The sequence below is a fragment of the Capsicum annuum genome, chromosome 12 (assembly GCF_002878395.1).
Source record: "Capsicum annuum cultivar UCD-10X-F1 chromosome 12, UCD10Xv1.1, whole genome shotgun sequence".
Lineage (NCBI taxonomy): Eukaryota > Viridiplantae > Streptophyta > Magnoliopsida > Solanales > Solanaceae > Capsicum > Capsicum annuum.
In genome coordinates this window covers 7,294,804-7,313,954 of record NC_061122.1, presented here as the reverse complement: position 1 = coordinate 7,313,954, position 19,151 = coordinate 7,294,804, and the positions used below count along the sequence as shown (strand labels likewise).

The 19,151-nt window shown below is 33.3% G+C and overlaps 1 long non-coding RNA gene across 1 annotated transcript; it reads right to left on the bottom strand.

The window, feature by feature from the left end:
• Positions 1-8,861: 8,861 nt before the first annotated feature.
• Positions 8,862-12,503, bottom strand: LOC107851557. The gene is made up of 3 exons (XR_001669061.2): positions 11,735-12,503; positions 10,305-10,478; positions 8,862-10,184 (listed from the first exon to the last, which is right to left on the bottom strand). It is a non-coding gene; the product is annotated as an uncharacterized LOC107851557 (long non-coding RNA).
• Between the last annotated feature and the right edge of the window lie 6,648 nt (positions 12,504-19,151).

Genomic DNA, 19,151 nt, shown 5'->3' with positions numbered 1-19,151 from the left:
ATAAATTGAGATACACATCCATTATTGCTCAATTATGGTCAAAGTTGCTACGATGCACTCCAATTTTATAGGAGTCCTATTACATAAAATGGGACCCACGTCAAAAGTGTTACGTCAGCTTAAAAGGTTGACAAAACCTGTCGTGTCAGTTTAAAAGGATGACAAAAATACGCTAAAATTTAGTTCAGGAGAATAATAGGACCCCCATGAAGTTGAAGTATGTCGTAATAAATTTGGTCATAATTCAGGGGTACTAGATGTTTACTCATAAATTTATTTACGGGAATCCTTGAAGTAACTGGTAAAGTTGTCATGTAATTAGAAAGGTCTAGTTTAAGTCATGAAAATAGTCTTTTACCAAAATGCAACGTAAGACTACATGCAATAGTTCTCTCCAAAGTCCAATCTAACCTTTCTCCGAACCCTGTAACGAAAACTTTTTATTACGCCGGATTGCCCTATATATAAATCTATTATCTTAGGGATAAAGATTTTTTTACAGTATTTGTGACATTCTCACACGTGCAATTTTCATTAATTAATAATCCAATTACACTTTTGACTTTCATTAGTCATTACACATGCATGCATGCATGCAATTGAATATGCTAAGAAGTTTCCTAAGATTTACCAAAACTTCCAAAAATATGAATTTGCAGAACACGTGTACTGTAATATATATTCTTCTTTTGAAAATTTCATGAAACCAATAGTCGTCGCTATTCTTTAAGTGCACACTGAATAAATCTATTTATATATAATAGCTCGCAAATCGTAAGTATGATGAGCTCAACTGAGATGGCAACGGACGAAGTGGGAACGAGATCCTCTCAAGTTCATTTTGATACCACATCTGTTGCACCAACTCAATCGATTGAGCCGATGAGAAATTAGGACCATCTTACATGTATCATTCCTATTAATTCATGATATTTTAGACCCCAATTTTGACGTATAATTCTCGTGATTCCTTGTTCTACAATCTCTAAGATATTTGCTTTTTTGGTAATTAGGACTTGTTCAAATATTACCATGAGGCATGATGTAAGCTCGTGAATTTATGATTTAAATTTTATGAGTTCTTTCGGGATTCATTTAACTTATTGAATTTGAATTAAGTTACTTATTTGTATTTATTCATTTTTAAGTAGTATATATTCCCTTCCTTCAATTTAAGTGTCTTAGTTGATCAGCATGAAGTTTAAATAATAAAGGGATACTATTGAATCTTAATTCTTAATTATAGTTTTAAACTTGTCATGTTGGGATTGTATAACTACTTACTACTCCCTCCATTTCTTTTTATATGTTTCATTTTTCTTTTTTAGAGTCAAATGATGTAAAAATTGATCATCATTTTAAGATGTATTTCTTAAGCAAATTGAAAAAAGGAAAAATTACAATTTATAATATTTTTCATATAGTCTTTGAATATCTAAGCTTTAATTTTAAAAAATTAAATTAGTCTAATCTAGTTTAGCTTTGAAACTTAGTCAAATTGATTCACGGAAAATAAAAGGAATGGAGGGAGTAAAAATAGAATGTGATGCTCTTTTTAGGACAACATATTAAAAGAAAAGTAAGACAATTGAGATGGTGGAAATACATATATATGGCTTTCGATATGTGAATCCGTAACTTAAGATCTACCTCCGCCTCTGACGTAAGAGATTTAGGCAATATTTATATATAGCATATAGTATTTTTTTAATTTTTATTTTTTGCAAATTTGGAGTCGTTGAGTATGTTACAATTAAAATCCATTGCGTAAGCAGTAGAATGTGAATGCTCTTTAAAATTTATGCAATTAATCATATTTTGTTTTAAGCCTCGTGATGAGTTTCAAAATACTTGACTAGAAAATTTCCATTGAACTCATGAGCATCAATACGAAAAAGAGTACGTAAGTAGAATGTACGCGCATGCAAATCTTATTATCCTTATCTTTGTGAGGGATAGACCATTTTAGATAGAGTTTCGACTCGTCAGAAAAGTATCCAATGCAGAATTGCAATAAAAATAAGATAACTACATAACAAGATTATTATTATTAGTGAAAAGATGAAACAAACATGAAAAAAGAAAAGAAGAAGAAGAAGAAGAAAATACATTTTATTCAAACTGTTCTTTAAATATGAAAACAAACAAATTAAAACTTTATTTTAATTTCTTCACAAGTATATTACCTTTTTGGCTTTGAAACTTTCTCTATATTGTCAAAAAAGTTAATTTTCAAGAGTCAATTCAACATTCTAATTACGTAGTATATATCAATTTAAACTTCACCTTACTTCTTTATTATCACCTCTATATATATATGTCATGTGTAAATGAAATCATTGCATAAAATATCTCAAAAAAAAAATCTCTCTCCAAACCTATATACCAATCATTATATCAAGAAGCTAATTCGTTCAGAACTTAGTTAACTGCTTTTATACAGAAGGTACGTAGAGCGTCCTTAACACAACATTGTACTTGTCCTCGAGCATCTTATTGGATTGATTATCAGTTGCAAAATTAGGTAAAAATGTCGATTTCGATTCCATGATTGGAATTTGGAGGTGATTATATTAAAGATGGAATTAGCATGGAAGAATATGAAGAAAATGAAGCACAAGTACCTCCCCATTTGTTAGTTGATGATGATCAAGAAGAAGAATTTTTTTTCTCAATGAAAAAAAAATAATCATCAAGAAAATATTCCCACAAAAGAACAATATGAATATTATTCTTTTTGTGAAAAAGATGAAGTGGAGGAGAAGAAGATTAATTTTAATAATTAGAAACAAAGTATTTAGGGAATTCTTGAAAAAGAAGAATGTAGCAAATTTTTTGAGATTAGTAGGAATAGTCATTGTATAAATGTTGTCGTAATTGTTCTTTTTTAGGAGAAAAATAGTTTATTTATTATTTGTTTTTTGTATCACAATTCTAGCATTATTTGTTATATGTAATTACAACCTCCTTATTGTTAATCATTGTATGAACAATTCATGTATAATTAATTAGTCCATCAACTTGTTCATGTTAGTTGAAAGAATCCTTAACGAGAGGTGTTGGATTCAGATCCTTGATACATAATTTTCTTTGTTACGGAACGATTTACTCCTAATATATAGTATGGGACTTTATTGATTTTTAGTTAAATCCCAAATCGAATATTGAATATCAAACATAAAGAAATAATTAAAAGTTTCCAAATACCATATAATAATGAACTGAGCAATATAAGTATATCATACAACCATTTATTAATTAGGGTTTTCTTAATATGATTGTAGGTTTTTATATATAAATGCATAGTTATATTATAGTGATGAATGAAGATATTAGATTATTAATTTAATAGACTAAAGGAATACTAAAACCACACCTTTACTTCTTTAATGTATTTTATATATATTCAACGATCTTCAATATAGAAGTTACAAGTTATTGACTATTATAATTAAGTTCTTAAAAAGAATTTAGCTGCAAACCGCAACTAAATTCTACTGACAGCCTATGAATTTAGCATTTTAATATATAAATTTATTGACGGGAAGTTTTGGAATAACTAGTAAGTTGTTTGTATTTGACTAGGAGGTCGAGTTCAAATCGTGGAAATATATAATCTTTTTGCAGAAATGCAAGGTAAGACGGCATACAATAGTCCTTTGTGGTCTAATCCTACTCCGAATTCCGCACATATCGAAAACTTTATTGCATCAGAACGTCCTCAAATATAAATCTATTATCGTAATTGATTGGAGGGATAAAGATTCATTAGTATTTGTGACATTCTCACACGTGCAATTTTCTTTTAATATTAATTCAATTACACTTTTGACTTTCATTAGTCACTACACATGCATGCAAGCAGTTGAATATGCTAAGAAGTTTCCTAAGATTTACCAGAAACTTCCAAATATGAATTTACAGAACATGTTTACTGTAATATGTGTTCATCTTACATGTATCTTCTTTTGAAAATTCCATGAAACCAAGTGTGCACTGTGTAAATTTATTCATATATAATAGCTTGCATATCATGTGAAAAAATATGAGCCACATTAGGCAAGTCATGTACGATGAACTCTACTGAGAAGGTAACGGACGAGGTGGGAATAAGATCCTCATGTCCATTTTGATACCACACTTGTTGCACCAACTCAATCGGCTGAGACGCTGAGAAATTAGGAGCATCGTACATGCATCATTCCTATTAATTCATGATATTTTAGACCCCCAATTTGACGTATGATTCTCTGATTCCTTGTTGTACAATCTCGAGTACAACTCTAAGATATTTCCTTTTTTGGTATATAGGACTTGTTCAAATATTACTACAACTCTACAAGTTACGATGTAAGCTTATCCATTTATAATTTAAACTTTATGAGTTCCTCCGGAATTCATTAAATTTATTGAATTTGAATTAATACTTATTTATATTTATTCATTCTTAAGTAGTATAAATTCCCTTCATTCAATTTAAATGTTTTAGTTTGACCGGCATGAAGTTTAAAAAATGAAGGGATACTATTGAATCTTAATTATAGTTCTAAACTTTGTCATGTTGGGATTGTATAACTACTTACTACTCCCGCCATTCCTTTTTATATGCTTCATTTTCTTTTTTAGAGTCAAATGATACAAAATTTGATCATTATTTTAAGATGTATTTCATAATCAAATTGAAAAAAAGAAAAATTACAATTTATAATATTTTTCATATAGTCTTTGAATATCTAAGTTTTAATTTTAAAAAATCAAATTAATCTAATCTAATTTAACTTTGAAATTTAGTCAAATTGATTCACGGAAAATGGAAGGAATGGAGGGAGTAAAAATAGAACGTGATGCTTTTTTTAGGACGACATATTAAAAGAAAAATAAGACACTTAATTGAGATGGAGGAAATACATATATGGGGGTTTGATATGTGAGTTCATAACTTAAGATCTACATCTGCCTCTGACGTAAGGGATTTAGGCAATATTTATATAGTATATAGTTTTTTTTTTTTCTTCAAATTTGGAGTCATTGAGTATGTAACAATTAAAATCCATTGCGTAAGCAGTAGAATGTGAATGCACTTTAGAATTTATGCAATTAATCATATCTTGTTTTAAGCCTCGTGATGAGTTTCAAAATACTTGACTAGAAATTAACCATTGAACTCGTGAGTATCAATACGAAAAAAAACGTGGAAACCAAATTCATCAACATAAAAGTACCCCTTGTACTTAAAAGTTAAAATATATGATATTTTGTTTTTTTATATAATTACTTACTTAAAGATAAGAGCGAAACTGAAATAAATTAATAATCTCTCTTAATTTGTTAACGTAATGAACAAGTAAAATGGAAAAAAAATCAAATTTTTTTGTACATCTATAAAGCAAAGTAAAATAGAAAGGAGAGAAGTATTTTGGTGCAATATACGATCGAATATTTAAATGTGAGATAGAAATAATAATTTAATCCTATTTATATTCGACAACTAGCGTAATTGATTAGTGAATAGTACAACAACAATAACATATCCAGTTGAATCTCACAATGGGGGCTAAAAAAAGTACATAGGACGTAAGCAAATCTTATTATCCTGATCGCTTTGAGGAATGGGCTGTTTTAGATAGACTTTCGACTCACCAGAAATGTATCCAATGTAGAACTGCAGTTAAAATAAGAACTACTTAGCAAGATTATTATTAGTGAAATGAAACAAACATGAAAAAAGAAAAAAAGCAAAGAAAATACTTTTATCTGCCATTGCAATAAGGATAACTTTGTTAATAAAACTGATCATCAGGAGAAGTTTGGAATACTTATTCAAATTCAAACTTTATTTTAATTTTTTCACAAGTGTATTACCTTTTTTTGGCTTTGAAAGTTTTTCTATATTGTCAAAAAAAAATTAAAAATTTCAAGAGTCAATTCAACATTCACCTCTCTCTATATATATATGTCATGTCTAAATAAAATCATTGCATAAAATATCTCAACAAAAATCTCTCTCCAAACCTATATACCAATCATTATATCAAGAAGCTAATTCGTTCAGAACTTATTAGTTAACTTCTTTTATAGAGAAGGTACGTAGAGCGTCCTTAACACAACATTATACTAGTCCTCAAGCATCTTATTGGATTGATTATTAGTTGCAAAATTAGACAAAAATGTCAATTTCGATTGAAGCATTAGCCATGATTGGAGGTGATTATATTAAAGATGGAATTAGCATGGAAGAATATGAAGAAAATGAAGCACAAGTGCCTCCCCATTTATTAGTTGATGATCAAGAAGAAGAAGAAGATTTCTTCTCAATGAGAAAAAATATTCATCAAGAAAATATTCCCACAAAAGAAAAATATGAATATTATTCTTTTTGTGAAAAATATGAAGTGGAGGAGAAGAAGATTTTAATAATTAGAAAAAATGTATTTAGGGAATTCTTGAAAAAGAAGTATGTGGCAATTTTTTTGAGATTAGTAGGAATAGTCATTGTATAATGTTATAGTAAGTTGTAACTGTTCTTTTTTGGGGAAAAAATAATAATTCATTTACTATTTATTTTTTTTATTCAGTATCTCTCGAACAATGACCAAAGTTGTTACGACACACTCTAACTTCACAGGAGGCCTATTACCCTCTTTAACTCAATTTTAGTGTATCTGGTCACCTTTTGTGCTGGTGTGATACCTTTATTACATAAAATGAGGTCCACGTCAAAGGTGTCACGTCAACTAAAAAGGTTGACAAAAGGTGCCACGTCAACTAAAAAGGATGACAAAAATACGCTAAAATTTAGTCCGAAGAGATAATAGGACCCCCGTAAAATTGGAGTGTGTCATGACAAATTTGTTCATAATTCAAGGGATACTAGATTATTTTTGACTCTTTGTATAACAATTCCAGCATTATTTGTTATATGTAAATTACAACCACCTTATTGTTAATCATTGTATGAAAAATTCATGTATAATTAATTAGTCCATCAACCAATTCATGTTAGTTGACGGGAGCCTTAACGAGAGGTTTTGGATTCAGATTTTTGATACATAATTTTTACTGTTAGGGAACGTTTTATCCCTAATATAAGATGAGATTTTCTTGATTTTTAGTCAAATTTCAATTTGAGTATTGGATATCAAACGTAAGGAAATTATACCTATAAACATATCCACAGCACCCTTTATTGCATGCATGATCTTGAATAATGAAAAAGAATGAGAGACTTAATTAAATTATATCTATTATTAATTTAAAATTATGTGATGTAAAAGGATTAAGATCATGAATTCATAAGTTTTAAATCCTGACTTCGACTAATTCTTCTACGTGCAATTTTTCATTCAATACTAATCTTTAGTTACTTACACTTCTAAGTTCTAATTAATTTTTCTTTCACTTTTAACTTTGATTAATCAATACAAATGTATTAGAATATGCTGAGGAGTTTCCTAAGAGTTGCCAAAACTTCCATATTTGAATATGCAAAACATATCTATTGTAAGTGTATTATATATTTGTGTTCATTGTACTTGTATCATTCCTATTAATTCAACGTTTTTTCCAACCCCCATATAACCTATGATTCTCGTGATTCCTGTCCTACAATCTCGAGGACAATATCTTCTGAGTCGAGTTCGTCATACCGAATTTATCTAATATTAGAGTTGCAAGATTATTCAATATATATCCGAAGGATAACAACTGCGGATTTCACAGAATTTCCAAAAAAAAAATCTTGATGAGACAATTATAGGATACTTCCTTTTTTGGGTTGGGAGTTGGGACTCATTTAAATATGCTTAAACAACATAAATATACACCTAAACTTATCATATATAAACAATTTTTCACCCCTATAAATAATTACGATAGTTTCAACTAATTATGTATCTTCGTTGGATGTACCGGGACGCTAATTATGTATCGCGACAGACCCAAAATCGAAAAAAATGTATCGGGAGCTAATTATGTATCTTTACGAAGGAAAAAATGAGTCTTCGTTGGATGTATCGGAAGCTAATTGTGTATCTCCACATACCCAAAATTGAGATTTTCAGAAATTATGCAAAATACCAAAATTTTCTGTAATTAAGCTCAAACTATTGAAATTTATGTTGTTTGCCCTTTAAATATTAATCAACTCTCTCTACCGTAAGTAACTATATGAGCTCGACTATCCAGGATTTGAAATTTATGAACTATTTCGAGATTCAATCACAACTTATTTGATTTATGACTTTATGTTTATGTACCTTGTACATGGCTCTTGAAAAAATTTATGTGCCGTTGCCACAAGGATAACTTTGTTATAATTTTTATCATCAATCACGAGAAGTTTTCTATTTCTTATTAAAAACGTTTTTCTTCTCATCACACATGAATTACTACTTTTTTAGGTTTGAGATTTTTCAAAAAAGAAATTTTTCAAAAGGTTAATTTTTCAAGAGTCAAAATTCAACATTATAATAAGTACTATTACAACTTCTATTAGCCTTTTTCATCACCTATATGTATGTCCTTTCTAAAATTAACTTCTTGCATAAATTACTCTACAAATTCTTATATCTCCCTCCAAACTTAAGGAGCTAATTCGTTCAGAACTCAGTTAACTGTTTTTATATTCGATTCATTATTTTCAAAAAATAGCGAAAAAAATAATGTCGATTTCACTTGAATCATTGGCCATGATGGGAGTTGATTATGTTAAAGATGGTATTAGCTTAGAAGAATTTGAAGAACATGAAGAACAAGTGCCTCCTTATTTGTTACTTGATAATGATCAAGAAGATTATGATGATGATGGAAAATTCTTCTGAAGGAAGAAAACTATTCATCAAGAAAATCTTTCCACAAGAAAATTATATGAACATTCTTTTTTTGTCTCAAGAGTTTTTTAAACTGATTGTGTAGTTCCCCTTCAAAGGTATTACAAACTCCCCCATCTTTCATCACTATTTCTTACAAGTAATCTAGGACTATCAAAAAAATCTTGTGTTTATACTAGAACTAGAATATTCTGTTTACACCAAAAAGTAAAATAAAGTTAAGCAATTCATCTTCAACTTGTTAATGTCATTCTGGTTATCTTCAAAACACCTTTGGTTACTTTACTTGCATGCATACTTTCCACCTATGTTGCTCAGACTCTTCAAAAATATCAACGGGTGTGTGTCGGATTCGCCAAAACCAGTATATTTTTTTTTGGAGAATTCGACACCGGTGCGGCATCGAAAGCGAAGAGTTCACGCGACTTAGTTGTCCACCAAATGCATGATGGGACAATCTTCCATATCTCCTCCTTTGTAGTTGCATTGCTATCACTCTTCCAGGAGCTCAAAATACCTCTGATGCTACCTGATTTCACCCAACTTATCTTCAAAGATGAACATTCTCCATAACTAATCTGTCCACTTGCAATGTAAAAAGAGATGGTTGGTTTATTGTCTCCCCTTATTCCCTTCAAAGAAAGCATCTCGAGCACACCATTTTGTTTTATGATAAAACATAAAAATACATGATTTGGGTAATATCTAAATCCTGATTACCCAAACATCATGCTCTAATTTTAAACTAGCACTGCAAAAATACTGGAGAGAGGTGATTAGACGTGACATGGAGCAGTTATAACTTACTGAGGACATGACCCTAGATAGGAAGACATGGAGGACGCGAATTAGGTTAGATGGCTAGTGCATGTGGGTGGGTCGTAGTCAGCAGTTAGGAGAGCTTTGAAATAGCCGGGCCAGTAGTCTTAAGGCTACGTCCATAGGTTGGAGCTGCTAGTAGGAGGTTATGAGAGTGGGGGTGCCTTTGGTTCGTTAGTGTAGGGGTGTTACTTTGTGGGTGTCTTATTCTGTTATTCCATCTTGTTTCATGCTTTATTACGAATGTGTTTGCTATTCTTTGTCTTGAGCCGGGGGTCTATCGGTAACAGCTGTGTATATTTTATCCTCCCCAGACCCCACAATGTGGGAATACACTGGATTTGTGTTACTGAATTTGTTGTTGTTGTTGTTGAAGTCCAAACCTTAGGAACCATTCTTTGGTTTTGACAAGAAATGAACTGGATCCGAAAATAATACCTCATGATATCTTCACGCTATTCAAAGCCATCATCCATTGCTCTTGAAGTTTCTAAACTCTTGAGCATGCACGCATGGACTGTAGAGGTCCAAAAGAAGCTATGTCACACCAGAAGTCCCCAAAAAAGGAAAAAAAAAGAACTCTTCAGATATTTATTCGAAAATAATTTAACTAATTATTCCCCTGAAAGATTTACAAACAGAACAAGTTGCAATTACCTGATAGAGGGTAAAATGCTCCATATGATGGATTTTGAGCGTTGCTCCAACTACCATGTGGGTATTCATCCCAACCTAAGGTCCTTGAGATGTATCTCTTTGGACGATTCACCCTACCATCATTGACAATGATAGATTTAGTATCTTGAGACGTATCTCTTTGGACGATTCACCCTATCATCATTGACAATGATAGATTTAGTATCATCAGAATATAAGATATCTGCTCTTGACATTAATTCGCGTCATTACATAGAATTAGGATGAACATCCACCTTAACACCGAAAACATTTGTAGGACGTAATAATTTTGAATGCTACTTACTTTGGGGTTTAGACATCAAATTTCTTCTTAATTAGGGTTAGTGTCACACCCCTTTTTAACTCCAAAAAGATATGATTTTAAGTTCGAAAGAGTTTTTATAATTAAGTGACAAAAAGATGAAATTTATTTCGAAAAGAATTCATTTTATAATTAACTCAGAATCGCCACTTGACATAACCGGGTGTGCCAAGTCACCTTTGAAAATCCTTTTTCAAAACTTTTGACTCTTTAAAACTGATTTGCGAACGGAGATTCTGGCTAAGGAATTCTGTTGATCGAGGGGAAGGTGTTAGGCACCCCTCGATCCCGTGGTTTGGCCACAATCGCTTGGAGCGTATCAACTTATTTTGACACTATAAAATGTATAAACCACATCAAACACATAAAACAAGCAACAAACACATCAAACAACAATCCAAAACCAAAATAATAATGTCCAATCCAATTATACAGTCCAAAATAGGAAGATGCGTATTCTATACTAGTCCTGAACTAAGCTCCACCCGACGCCTTGGGCCTTCGTCACGAATGTCCTCCGGGTACAAATCACTTTGGGTCATTCCCCGGCAAATAAACACAAATACCTCGAGGCATCCCCGACCAAATGAATACATCTGAATTAAATACGATGAACTAGAAAACATTCAACACACACATTTAAACATTCAACACACACATTTAAACATTCAACACATTCAACAACACATCATTCCTAAATTTTGCCTATCCAAACCTAAATATTTTTGCCTATCCAATTCGACCTATCATGATACTATCAAATTTCACAAACTTAATATTGTTTTCGAATTAAGCAAAACAACAATAAACCAACATTAATCTAAATTTACCCTTTTTATTAATTTCTCAATTCCGTTCCAACTTCATGCTCAACCAATGATTAACACATGCTTCGATTATTAGATATTAGATCACTTTTCAAAATCCGAAACCAACATCAAACACATACACCCAACGAAGATTCGAACTAAGTACACAAGTCATCCACAACAACAATTAATCATTTGCTCAAAGTGTTCAAAACCACATAACAAAATCATGACATTAACCAATTTTGAGATAAAAAGGGTAGAGTTAAGAGATGGACCTTCGAAGAACCGATTTCATCGGTAATAATACTTAAGAAAACCCGGACTTGAAACCCTGAATAGAAAAACTCGAATCCGAATTTACGAGTTGACTAAAACCAGTTCAAAATCTCGATAACCCGCAAATTCTGAGTTGAACAGAAGTCCAAAATACCCACAGATAACCAAAACGAAGATTGCGTCCAGAAAACCGAAACAGAGTCCGTATAATTTCGGCGTGACCTTGTCGGAATCAAACCAAGAATGAACAGAATGACGAATTCGGACAGGGACTGAGACGCCAGAGCTCCGGTGAGCTCAAGTAGCGTCCAGAAAGTGAAGAAAACGGGTCGGATCTGACGGCAAGTAGTGTTTCCGACGAGATTTTCACTGGATTTCACTGTTCCTTCATCCAATCTACCTCAAACTCCATCCATTATCTCATTTTTCTTTACTGCGTGCATGTGTGTGTGTTTTTCGGTGAGCTGTGAGTGTATGTATGCGATTTGTGAGTGAATGGTGTATTTGCTGCGTGTGTATGCGGTGAAGGTGATGAGGGATCTTTGTGCTTGTGGGAGTTTCAGTGAAATCTATCCATGGCGGTGTATTGTTGAGAGGTGCGTGTGTGTGTGCATGTTTTTCTTGGTGATGGCCGCCTTTCTCTGTGTATCTGTGTTATACGAAGGTGATGAATTCCCTCAAAAAGGAAAAAAGAAAAATCCCCCTCCATGTATGCGTGTCCTTCTCTCTATATAAAAAATATTCCTTTTTCTCCCTTTTTCGTGCTCCCTGTGGGTCCCCTTTTATTTGTGATGGTGTATATCTATTTTTAGCGAGCTGTGTATATGTAAAATACCAGTGAGTTGTGTGTGGAAATTGGGAGTAAAAACCATGTGGAGGATGTAGCCATCTAATTTTGTTTCTCTCAAACTTTGATTTTATCTATTTTTAACTCATTTTATCACGTATTTATATTCATGTGATTATATCGCATAAAAATATAAAAATAATAATTCTTTACAAAATTTTTAACAAATTTTATCATATTTTAATTCTATCTTAACCAACTCACACCTCACTACCCTATCCTATCCCTACCTCACTACCATACCCCACGTACCCCCTTTACTTTTTTGCTTCTTTTGGTGACAAACCCATAACAGAATAAGAACCTCACCATTATAGGAGGACCCACCGGAAAACAAAAAAAATCCTTACAATTCTAGGTGGACCCCACGAAAAATTCCTTTCTTCTCCCTAAAACTGCACACACTACATACAAAAAAAAAAAGGAGGGGGGGGGGGGACCCACTCTATTTTTTCTCCTTTTTCTTCCTGGCAATAGATCCATACATAGAAAATCCTCACCATTTTAAACACACAATCCACTATTAACACACACCAATAGAACAGACACACACACACACTAATCTGCACGCACACATAAAACAATGAAGTAGTAAAGAGAGAGAGTAACGAAGAGAGAGAGAAAGGATATCGAGAGGGAGAATGGGGGTTCTGAGTTTTCCGGCGAACCCATCGCCGGAACTGATTATTTCGGTCTTTTTGGGGCATCACAGGTTTAAAACCACCACCGCTTCAAAATTCCCCAAAATTTCTTTACTGTTCTTAGTATTCTTGTATTGTGTCACCGGAAAAAACGTCAAAGCATACCGAGATTCGCCGAAATTGACTGTTTCTGGTCGTTTTCAGTGATTCCGGCGACGTTCATTTGAGCTAAGCTTCTTCCGGTGAGTTTTTGGCCGGATTTGGTTATCTACGCATCGGATTCAGTCATCGCAGCTCATCGGAGCTCAGGCGATACTATTTTCTTAGTTTTTGATCGGATTTTGCGGGCTTTAGGTCAGCTGATTTTCATGTCTTGTATTCGATGTTCGTGCTATTGGGGGTTTTTGATACCAGAGCTGGAGTTCAAATTGAGGTTTCGAATTGAGGTTCTTCGGAGTGGATTCTGTCCTTCCATTGAAGTATTATTGAATTTTGAAATCTTCAAATCGAGGTCTAATTCTATTCCTTCCCTCTTTTATTTCATTATTTATTATATTCGATACATTGAATTGAACACGATGTGTTGGTTAATCTCTGATGATGTGAATTGTTGGTTGTCTTGATTCGGTGTTTGATTTCCTTGATTATGGATGGATTGGGTTGTGTGATGAAATAATATCTCTTTAAGAATTAAAATTATTTAAGTGGGATGGGGATTGAAAGTTGATTAAAGTGAATACTGTTATTTTGATTCATTGATGTTGTTGATCGTGATAGTGTCATGATAGGTCGAGCGGGGTAGGCAAATGCTAAGTCGGGTAGGCAAATTGTAGAAATGGAAGAGGGTGATCTATTGAATGTGTGAATATTTGTTGAATGGTTCTTTCTATTTTAATGCAAAAATTTGAGAAAATGTATTCATTGTATCGGGGAATGCCCCGAGGTCTTACGTATTTCTTCACCGGGGAATGCCCCGAGGTATCTTGTACTCGGAGGACGTTTGCGATGAAGGCCCGAGGCATCGGGTGAAGCATTGGAGCTTAGTCTAGGACTAGCTTAGAATAGGATTTATATTTTTACATTTTTTCTATTTTTGGACTGTATAATCGGACTGGACATTATATTTTGAATTGTTTTGCTTTGTTTGTTTGATTGACTGTTTGATGTGTTTTGTGTGTGGTTTATACATTCTTAGTGTCAAAATTAGCCAATACGCTCTACCAAGCAATCGTGGTCGAACCACGGGATCGAGGGGTGCCTAACACCTTCCCCTCGGTCAACAGAATTTCTTAGCCAGAATCTCTGTTCGCAAACCAGTTTAAAGAGTTAAATTTTGAAAAGGATCTTTCAAAGGTGACTTGGCGCACCGTATTATGTCAAGTGGCGACTCTGAATAAAAAATATAAATAATCTTTTTTCGAAACAAATTTTCAATCCTTTGTCATTTAATAAGAAAAACCCTTTCAAACTTTAAAATCTAATCCTTATCGGGTTGAAAAAGGGGTGTGACAGCTCTAGTGACTCTATTGGGGACTTTTCAAAATTCGAACTTATTTTTGGAGTTGTATCGACTTAGTTTGACATTATGGGTGTATAATCATTGTTTGTGTTATCGTTTGTTGTTTATTTTATCATTGTTGAGTGCTACGTGTTTACAGTTTTTCTCTTGTGTGTTACCGCTTTATATCTGGCATCATGTGCATAACCCGAGTCATTCTTTCTGCAACAAGTCAGTAGTACACGTGTTGTACACTACCTCTAGTTGAGTCACCCTTATTTTAGGAGGGGGAACCGTCGGTTGTATGGAGTAGGTGGAAAGCAAAGTAGCCACTATCGACTATATGTTCCCCCGAACAACCTTGTTAGTGAACCCCAACGTAGGTCAGCCTTTAGGTTATACTTATGTGCATCATATTGAGACCTAGCGGGGCTCACTTGGTTCTTTGTAGGAGACTCACCCCTAAAGCATCCCTACGTGCTAATTGTTGCATCTTTGAGGGTAAAATAGTCATTTGATGGACTGATGTGGGGGAAAGCATGTGTTAGAATAAAGTGTGTGGGCATGAAAAAATTGAAAAAAAAATAAAAAAATAAAAAAAGAGTCAAAAGAGAGTTTTTTAATTTTTAGAGTTCTTCATGACTTTTGTTTTTCACAATTCAAAACTTTCAAAAAAAAAGATTTTTTTTTACAATAGGAGGTTTTAATAAAGGAAAAAGCAAAAAAAAAAGGTAGAAATTTTTTACATTTCATATAACGAAAATATCAAAAAGATTTTTCTTTCATATTTGTTGGTGTCATTTTTAGGTTAAGTGTCAAATTGAAAACTTAAAAAGATTTTATTGATGTTTTTCATCCTCTGTTTGTGGTCGCGTCTCTCAAGTTAGGGTTCAGTCGGTTATTTATTCATTAATTGTCCTATCTGGACAAACTACGCGCCCTTGATTCTCCTCTCTCGGGAGTGAGATACGTAGACAGTCTATTGTGGGTTCGGGGATCTTATTTAAAAAAAATTTAAAAGATTTTCTTCACTCTTCACTTAGAGTAGGTGTTTCGTATACATCTTTAAAGAAAACTACAAAAATATTTTTCTTTAATAGTTTCAAGTTTCATTTTCGCATGAAATTTAGATTCGAAAACCCAAAAAGATTTTTCTTTGACCATAGATTTCATTTTGTATAGGGATGTTAAACCTAAAAAATTCAAAAAGATTTTTGTCAATTATTTTAACAATTTGTTATTTTCTTTTCTTCTTAAAGTTTCAAGAAAAAGAGTTTAATTGGCCATTTTGGCAAGACTTCACGAACTACGTACACCTGATTCTACTCTTTCGGGAGTGAGATACGTAGGTGCCCTTCTTGGATTCGGTGGTCTTTTCTAAAAGAAAAAAGGTTTTGAAGAAAATTTTTTGAACTCTAACATATTTATTGCCTTGTGTTCAGTTAGTTTAAGGTGGTTGGTTTGTGGCTTCCTGACTGGTCCTCCATATCACACCAAATCCAAGGAAGGGTTAGTTGTGTCCAACAAATATATAGAGAGTGACATCATGGATGAAAAAAAGAGTCAGAAAATTGAGGGTTTAAAGGAAGAGAATTTGACACTGAGACAACAAATGATGGAAATGTACCGAGCTTGGGCCAGTGGGCTGCCTCCATCTCCGTTCCCCACTTTTGACCCTGCAAATACCTTGAGTTTTCCACCAAAATCGCAAAGTCAGTTTTCTTCTGTTGTTGATGCACCACAACATGTCTCAGAATCCATTCCAAGTCAAATGCACCTCAATACTTCCACTACTCTTTCTTTAGCTCCTCAATATAAGTCTACCACATTCACAACACCACATACTATCTGTACTTTTGTTGCTCAACCTTCTACTAAGGCTTTCACTTTGGCTATCAATCCAACGATTGTGCTTCCCCAGTCCACTAGTGAATCCATGTTCAATACTCTTGATGATAATTGTTATACTCTTGAGCCTACCGTTAAATTAAGTGGACCGCCAAAATTTCTTTCTAAGAAGCTTAGCATGCTAGAAGAGCCAGAGAAAATGGTTGGGAAAGTTAAGAGTGTAGAAAATGTTATGAAAAGTTCCTTTGGACTTGTAGGCTATGAAGATGTTTCATACAAAAACTAGGGCATGTTGTCAAGTGTTAACCTTCCTCCAAGCTTTGAGACACCAAAATTTGAGGAGCTTGGTGGACAACATAATTCTGTGAAACATTTAGGATGATATTGCAATCAATCAAGGGAAACTGAAGGAAAAAAAAGGAAAACTCACCTATTGTCGTGCCAGGACCAAAGCAGAGCTTAAAAGGTCCAACTCACCAATACTGTCAGCCTCAATATCGAGCTTACATATCAAATCCACTTACTCATCTGCAACAATGTTCCTTTTTTCAAAATCTAAGGAGTTTCATTCTACTTCCTCAATGTGTTTTGAACAATGCACAATTGTGTACCCATCCGTCTTCTTATCTACAATGGCATGCACCTGTCCCTCAATATCCTTCTCGACCCCCACAAATTTACCAAGGAACCTCTAAATCCAACTTTCATCCGAGGACAGAGTTCGCAAAGAGGAAGAAGGAAAAGGATAATTTCACTCCTAATAGGGAATCCTTTGCTAGTTTGTTATAGAGATTGAGACAGAAGGGCATGATTACTCCTCTCCTTGGGCACACTACTAATCGGTGTTTAAGAAATTTTGATCTTGATGCATGATGTGCGTATCATTCTGATGCTCAGGGTCATAGTATTGAAGATTTCCGAGATTTGAAAAGAGAAATTAAAAAGATGATTCAAGATGGATCAATTATGGTGCAGAACATTGATAGTGAGGGAAGATCCAGTCGTGTTGATATGCAAACCAGTGGCTAAGTTATCAGGCTGAACAATTGAGAAGTCACCTCTCTCCCTACTAAAAAGAGGTCTGGTAGTTTGTTTTCTTTTCTTTTCTGTTTTCAGAAGTATTTCAGGATTGTAGTTCGGGATTTATCTTATTTTGTCCCTCTGTCATTTATGTTCAAACCCTCTATCTTTTATTTCAATTGAACAGTGTCCCTTTTTTTTCTTTGTTTTTAAATATATGTTGTTGGTTTGTTTTCTTCATATAGTGCATTTTATGTTGATTCTAGTGATATGACATGCTAGCAGAATTTTTAGTCAGATCTTAATATCCAATTTTACCATGAAACGTTGAATCAGAGGGTTAAGTTAGTAAAAGAAAATACATGAAGAAATAGGTAGAGTGCTGAGACATTTGGTGACAAGTTGAAGCCTTCTTTGAAAATTAAGGCACTTATTTTGAGAATCACAAGAATAACTTGGTCATCAATTGAAAGACATGTCTCAATTAGATCAAATAGTGGCTGCGTGAACAAAATGAAAATCAGCTCCACAAAATCATGAGTAATTCAATGTGAGGAATGCGTGACAAAAGTGAAGTTGTATGCCAAAAAGCACAGAAGAAATAGTGACACAGACTCGGTCAAAGTTAATGCTGTAAAAGATGTCACAAATGATCTTCATCTTTCACCTTCATATTACATGATGTGTACTTGCATTTTCAAGGATTGATATGATGAAGGCATTTCATTCTACTATCCAAATGTTGTGTCATCCTTTGTTTACCCCATTTGAGCTTTAGTTCTATTTTCTTTCATATCCCACTTTTGGCATCAAGATTGGGTCAACAAAGCTGAAAAGAAAATTGTCGAGCAAAACAATAGTGTCAGAAAAGTTTCAAAAAAAAAAAAAGAGAGGAAAATGTGTCCAAAAAAAAAAGAGAAGAGTGTCAAGAAAAATAGATTCAGAAAAGTTTCAAAGAGAAAAAGAATCAATAAAAGAGAAAAACAAGAAGTCAGAATCAAGCAAAAGAACATGTTGCCAGAACTACGCATGACCTGATTCTCCTCTCTCGGGGGTGAGATACGTACGTTGCCCTACTCTGGGCTCGGTCCAACCAAATAAACAATTTAGAATTATCAGTCAAAAAAAACTGGGGCATGAGTTAATCCTCATTGTTTGAGTCGATTTCAAAAATTGTAAGTCATATCCTACTTTAAGTATCATTTGGGCCTCATGTTATCCATTTTTTCTAATCCTATCCAAAAGCCTAGTTACAACCAAAGAAAGACCTTTAGATCAATCTTTAAGAACATTAAGGCTAAGCATGCAATAATTGCATATGATAATGCATTTTGGTAACTACTTGTCTTCCTCAACATAAGAAATCAGGAGAGAAATATAAAATGAGAGAGTCTTATTGGTGAAAACCCTCACAGGCACCATAAGGTGATGGTAAGTTGAGAGAAATAAAATGAGAGAGCCTTATTGGTGAAAATCCTCAGGGGCACCATAAGGCGATGATGAGTTGAGAGAAATAAAAATAAGAGAGTCTCATTGGTGAATAACCCTCACAGATACCATAA